This window comes from Orcinus orca, chromosome 2 (assembly GCF_937001465.1).
Source record: "Orcinus orca chromosome 2, mOrcOrc1.1, whole genome shotgun sequence".
In the NCBI taxonomy this organism is placed as follows: Eukaryota; Metazoa; Chordata; class Mammalia; order Artiodactyla; family Delphinidae; genus Orcinus; species Orcinus orca.
Genome location: NC_064560.1, coordinates 57,194,517 through 57,201,715, shown reverse-complemented (window position 1 = coordinate 57,201,715; position 7,199 = coordinate 57,194,517). Strand labels below are relative to the sequence as shown.

The window sequence follows — 7,199 nt, the reverse complement described above, 5'->3', positions numbered from 1 at the left end:
TCAGTTATTTTTCTGGTATTGTTTTCTTTCTTTTATTTTTCCCTTGATGTGATTTTCTGTTACAAAAGTGTTAAGTTCATTCTCGCTTATTCTCCCATCTCTCCCTGTCTCTTTCTGTCTCTCTCCATTTCAATTTCCTCTTTGTCTCAGCAACATGCAAGACGTTATTCTTAGTTTCTAGATGTCTGAGTATTTTTTCTTTTTAATATCCATTTGAATTTTTAACTTATTGCATTGTGATCTCAAAGTATTATCTATAAAACTTCTGCCCTTGTGTTTATAGATATGATTTAGTATGCAATCATTTTTTGCTTATAGACCAGGTATGTATACTTCAAAAGAGAAAGTAATCCATTTGTGGATTATGAAACTTAGTATAAGTCTGTTATAGGTACTGCATTTATTGTGTCTTTCGTTTTTTCTATGTCCTTATTTAATCTCTTGTCTACTTGCATCTGTAATAGACTGATAACGGTAAATTACCTTCTCCCTCCCAAAACAACAAAAAAAGCACATTTTTGTTTCATTTCTTGTGCATTTTGTTTCATTTCTTGTGCATCTTGTGCTTGCAAGTCTTATGTAAAATTTTTGCTTTTAAGCACTGTGCTGTCCAGAATTCATCTGGCTGTTCCTTGGTTTGAATTTGACAGGCATATTCTGGCCCATGAATTTATTTTTAACTTTTAGAATCTTTCTGCTGCAGAAACATATCTTACAGACAACTTAACGGTAACTTTAAAAAAAATACAATCTTTAGTGAATTCCCTGGTGGTCTAGTGGTTAGGACTCGGCACTCTCACTGCTGTGGCCCGGGTTCAATCCCTGGTCGGGGAACTAAGATCCCACAGGCCGAGAGGCACAGCCAAAAAGAGAAAAATTGTACAATCTTTAAATAGCTTGGTAGGCCACTTACATTCACTTTTATAAACACCACACCGTGTTTATCATCTGTCATCCCACTTTATGTCTACTTGTCCTCTGTCTTCTCTTTTGATTTTTGATGTGTGTTTTGATAAACGATTGTTTTATACTTCATTTTCTGTCTTAAAGAATTTTAAAAAGTAACCCTCTAATTTTTAAAAAATCATTTACGATCAATGAGATATTCCACGAACATTCTTAAAGCTACAGTCACCATTTCTAAACTTTCTAAACAAGCACAACTTTTAACTCCCCTTTATAGCCTATGAAAGATGAATTTTACAGGTTTTACTTCTTTTCCTTTGTCCTCCTTTCTCATCCCTTTCTCATCCCGTCGGAACATAGACGGCAGGCTGGGGCCCCACAGCACATGGGGCTGCTGGGGCAGCAGCCAGGATTAAATGTGTCATGAGTCCAGGGAAGGAGGATGCTGGGCCAGATCTGAAGGCAAGAGCAGGGGTGATGCAGCCACCCTCTGGTGTCTCTGGACCCCAGGCTGCCTTTCTTTCATTGTTTCTCCCCCCGTCCAGGCTGAGTCAGTTCCTGAGCTTCCAAGGCCATCCTGCCTGACTCGGCATGCCTGCCACCTTGAAGCATTGGCAAGGCACGGAGACAGAGGCGTGGCCCGTAAAAAATGATTTTCGTTAGGAAGGGAAGGACCATGAATTCTCAAATCTCTGCAAACATGGGATAATTAGGTGGTCCAATGGCTAATGAATTTAATGCAGATAAGTGCAACTTAATGCACATCGACAAAACAATTTAAATTGCTGATACACATCAATGGCTTCTGGTTCCTTGGGAATGTTCGGGAGATGAAAAGGTGTGCTCTGGGCTTTAATAAGAGAGAGAATTGTATAATCTCAGAGCACAAGGGGGTCTATGAGGCATCAACTTGCCCACAGTGAATCCACACTCTCATCTTCCCATTGGTCTCACCGAACACACAAACAGGCTGGGGCAAAATCGTACATGTATATTGTTGTCCATTCCATGTGGATACAAACTATTTCCATTCCTATTTTCTGAATGGGATAGGAAAGAACATATTTGCCAAATCAGTGACCACATACCATGTACCTGAAGCCATATTAATCTGTCCTAATAAAGAAACTACAGCTGTGATCAGGGTTATCACTTGGTTGGGCTTGCAGTTGTCTCTAGCCATCCTCCAGGATACATGGGCTTTCTGCAGAGGGGCCATACTTAAGAATTACCTGGAGACATGCAGGTGACAACACCTCTGCTCCTACCTGAGGGTAGTACTTATCTCTGCCTCCTTCCCAGGGATGCAATATGATTTCTGATTTATTCTCTTGTCAGGATGGGGTTATTTCAGAGGTTTCCATTTGGCTTTTCCTCTAGACAGCTAGTACCGCACAGGCCAAGGACCCAATGAACTGCTGAGTGTTACAATCCCAATTATGCACTTGGGGACCAGGAAAGTGATCACTGTATGAGTCTGTGGATGTAGTGGACCCTCTATAACCTGGACGTTGGGAAGGGATCTGTTTATTACCTGGCCCCCATATTTCCCTATCAGCAGGGCCATGATGAAGTTTTTGGTCTCTAGGGATCAATGTCAACTGTGACTAACAATCCTTGAAATATCTGGGCGTTCTCCTCTCCTTGGTATACAGCTACCTTAGCACATAGTTGTAGGTTCCTTTGTGAAAGGACAGGAAGATTATTTGATGTGCATACTTGCCAGAATGTTGCGGGATCCTTCCTCTTGGGGACCCAGCCACCTGTTCAGTCTATGAGTTCTCAGTCTAAAATTTGACTCAGGTACAGAAACCAGGCAAAAGTTGTAGCATTGTACATTGGGGCAACTTCTGTCAACCTACTGGTCATCTAGCCTTGAATTCTTCTGCTGCTATAAGCTGGCCAGTACCTTTGTTTATTGCCCATACATTTGGCCTCTAGAGATTCCATAGTCTATTATGGGTCATGGTCCCATAGCTACCGCTCTGTCCTCACTGGTCATTACAATAATTGCAACTTCTTGGCTTTTGGTGGTTAAGCCCCCATGCCCTGCATAAGCCAGATTCTGTAACAGCCTCTTTTGCTGTCAGCCCCGGCCTACAGAGGAGACCCCTGCTGGACTTAGTGCAGTGGGGGCGCATTCCTTCTGGGTTTGGTAAATAGTGTGTTTTCTCGTCTTCCTATAGAACCGAATCCTCTGCTGGAGGTTCCAGTCACACTGGGCAAAAGGAGAGGTGAAAATGCAATGTAGGCTTAACAAAACCTTGCTGCTCTTAGAGGGCTCTCTGGAGCAAGCAGTGGTCATTAGAGTTGCATTCTTTTGGACCCAAATGACCAGGCCTTTATACTCCCACCTCAGTCACAAGGTGAGAGCTGCACAGGGAAGGGCATCTCGGCAAGGCAGGTCTCTGCAGCAGAGGTGGCCCTGGAGGAGCTGACAACCACAGCTGTTTGCTGACTCCTGGCCTTGCAGTTGGGTAGGTCCTTCCTGGAAGGGAGAGTTGGGCAGTGCATCTCGGTGTCTATTACAAACCTCTTCAGCTTTTGTCCCTGATGGTATTTCTGAAGCGCCTCTGGGATGCGGTGATGATGCCTCTGTTGGCCGTTCCCCTGGACTTACACTGGAAATGTAGAAAAAGTTCTGGGCCCTGAAGGTGTCAGGGCTGAGAGGCACTATTGGAGAAGTTACAGATGTAACAGGGCTTTGAGTTCTGGGAGATAAACCTGGAAAGCTCCCCCGGTTGGTGGGTCCAGGCATGAAAACAGGAACCTTGAAGTTGGAGCAGAAACCATCGAGTCAGGGGACAGTGACATGCTAAGGCAGGTGGGCAGTACTCTGTGGGCGAGGGGAGCCACAGAAGGGTTCTGAACTTGGGGTGGCGTGTCTGGAGATGTGTTATAGGAAGGGTTTTCCAGCAGCCTATGTGGAGGATGCACTGGTGGAGACTGTTATCGGGGGACCAATTAGGGCAGTTGCCATGGTTCATGGGAGAAATAATGAGCACCTGAACTGAGACAGTGATGGAGGTGGGGGAGGGGTGGAGCAAGGGGAATGATGGGAAGGACATTGGGAGGTAAGGATGCCAGGGCAGGTAGACATCGCACATCACACGTCTGGGAGCAGCGGGTCATTCATTCCACTCTCCAATTTCTACGTCTGGGCACATCATTTTCACCGGGTCATTTTCCAAAGCATAAAGTTAGGTGAAGTCAAATGAGGGAAAGGAGCTGAAATGTTTCTATCTCAGAGTCAGGGGAATCAAAGAGGACTGGCAGATGGTTGGAATTTCATGGCTGTTTTCACGCTGCTTCTTCCCCTTCTGCTGTCCTCACCCTGGGATCTCCTTCTTTCTCAGGCTCTCAGGCCTTTGCTCTCTGATGAGCCTTTCTTCTGAAACTTGGTTTTCCCCACCTTCTGGGGTCCGAACAGCTGACAGAGGGGGGCCGGGGCCGAATAGATAGCCAAGGTCTTCAGAGGGTCATGTTTAGTTCCTAACCATCCCTAAGCTCCCGGCTCTGGTGGCGTCACATGCCCTGGACTCATGGTTCACACCTGCGTAGAGCCTGCAGCGGCATTGCCCACAGACTCTGGCTGAAGGGCCCCTGGCCCAGGGCCCAGGCTTTACAGGGCCTTGCCCTAGCTCTCCTCTGGCTGTACCTTGCTCTAAGGGGCAATGAAATTGTGACCCCCCACCCCACCACATCACTGTTCAAGTATTCAGGACCTCAGAATTCCCTGCCCCGATGGTCCCCAAGTCTGCAACCAGAGTCTGTATTGCTTTTCCCTGCAGCTGTCCCCATGATCCGTGCTCGTCTAGGTTTATGGGGGTGTGGACAGAGTTCCACGTGCTGACAGGGTTGTCTGCATAAGTGTGTGCCAGGCCTCTCCCAGTGCAGGAAGGAGCTGGGGCAGAGGGGAAGGGTGGGGCAGGCACAAGCCAAGGCCCTGTGTCTGCATACTTGTTCTAGACCCTGCGAATATTAGGGGCAGGGCTGCCCTAAAGAAGGGCTTCCCATCTTTAGTAATATGGACATTTCGAGCTGGATAATTTTTTGTTGTGGGAACTGTACTGAACATTGTAGGATTTTTAGCACCATCCCTGGGTCCACCAGACACCAATAACACCGCCCCGATCACAATAATTAAAAACGTCCCAGACATTTCCAAATGACCCCTGGACCGTGGGGAAGGAGGCAGGCAAAATTACCACCAGTTGAGAACCACTGCCCCGGGATGATGAGTTGGGTGTAGTTAGTTTGGGGTCGTTGTAGTTCAATAAGACCTAAAATTTCTAATTCAAAGAGACCTTTGGGACTTTGCGTAAACAAGTGACTTAGCAAAAACAGAATCAAAACAATTTTAAATGTGTATCCAAGTTCAATATAAATAATTTCCCTTGGCATATGCAAAGAAGATATAGTAGTGCCTGCTGTATGTTTTCTGGTTAGGGGTTGCTGTCTGTGCTGTGAACAGCTGCAGCTGTGACCAAGGACTCTGTCCAAGGACATCATCCTGTTTGGCCCCCCACGAACCACTGTGATGTCACGTCTGCTCGTGGCCTCTTGAGCTCCACTTTGGGCTTGTTGAACTGGCTGCAGTGTACAGAGGTCATCCAGCCTCCTGCTGCATCTGGATCCTGACCTGTGACTCAGACCCCAAGGATTCTTCTCCTCAGCCACAGGTCAGCACGGCACAGCCTCTCTTTCTCTGAGAATTGCATAAAACCCCATGGTGCAGAAATGCCTCCCAGCTAGAGCGCTGGTACTAGGATTGCCTGACTCTAGCTACTGATCAGTCTCTGCTTTCTTAGGCAGTTTTACGCTTCTGGTCAAATGGCTACTAGATAAACCCTTCCCCCGCACCATGTGACTTTTCATCTAAGCATCGTTTACTAAGGTATCCTAGATGTTCGGATTCTTAGAGCCTTGTTGTAGCAACGGCGGAGCCGGATCAAAGGCGTTGACTTTCCCTGGACTGGGCTTGCCCCTTATTGCTTTTTTCTCCTTAGGAGATACTTCTTACTGGTCCTCCCAGGTAGCGCCCGGGGTTTACTGTAGCCCTGACTGGAAATAGGCACCTTTCCCCGATGGAGGTTCTTCTTGCTTATGGCCCCTTCTGCCTGCCCTGCTGCGTTTTGGGAAAATCATAGCCACCTTCCTTGTGGGTAACAATCTCCATCTCTATTCCCCAGCCCCCAGAAACCATCTATGCTACTTTGAAGGTGGACATTAACCCATTATTTATCATCTCCAGAAGGTAGAGAGTATGTATGTCCTGGTCACAGACACGACTTCAGTGCCTGGCACACAGAAGGCTCATGGTAGACTCTGATGTGTAGGTTATCTATTGGAGTGAGCCCTTGGAGTCTTATGATGGAATAATGACTATAGCAGTGGTACTGGCTAAAATCACTTTGGGTTTCATCTGCTTTCAGGTCTTTGTAATAGATTTTGCGAGACTCAAAGTAATGAATGCAGTGGCTGGATTTTGAGGCAGTGACCACGTGCAAGGGGAAAACCTCATTGATTTAACATTTACCTTGTGTGGGCCCTGTTCTAGGTGCTTTACAGACTTGGCCACATTTAATCTTCATAGCAATTCTACAAGTAGCTTTCACCACCTGCATTTTAGAGGCAAAGGAGATTCTGCGGAAGTTGTAAACACGGTCCTTGTCACAGTATTGGTGGCGGAGTCAAGATGTGAGCTCAGGCCTGTCTAACCAGCCTGTGCTCTTTCTCATCTGTGTTGCTGTTTCCTAGATGAAGTAGGGAGACTTGGAGCAGCTGGGGGCAGACATGGGGTCAATGTCCCCTCAGGGTCCTCACCCCTCAACGTTGGCAGAGAAAGAGCATCTCCAAGGAAATGGTAGCTGTTCTTTCTATGTAGATAAAGGGGAAGAAGAATGCTATTATTTTTTATTTTTTAAAAGGAACAAATAAGACTGAAGTTGAAGCCAGCAACAATGACCAAGGCCATCACCAGGCAGTCAGGGGGGAAGGTGAATCCTATGAGCGGCTTTGGGTCAGGGATAAGGGAGCTGCATGAATCCACTCTCCTCAGCTGCTTGTCATAAAAGCGTGGAGGTTGGACTGCATCGCCATTTGAAGTGGCTTATCAGTGATAATATCTTCTGCTCCTTGGTTTCAATATATATATAAGCACTACACGAAGAAAAGAATCCAAGTACACAAGTTTACAGATTCAGTCTAGATCCACGTGTCATCACCATGGTTGTCTTGTGCACTTAAGAATCTCACTTTCAGCTCTTTTTAATCTCACATTATTAAAGGAG

At 46.3% G+C, this 7,199-nt stretch overlaps 1 non-coding gene across 1 annotated transcript; it reads left to right on the top strand.

Moving 5' to 3' along the window:
- The first annotated feature begins 762 nt into the window (after window positions 1-762).
- On the top strand, window positions 763-834 carry TRNAE-CUC (transfer RNA glutamic acid (anticodon CUC)). Its single transcript has one exon. It is a non-coding gene; the product is annotated as a tRNA-Glu (tRNA).
- The last annotated feature ends 6,365 nt before the right edge of the window (window positions 835-7,199 follow it).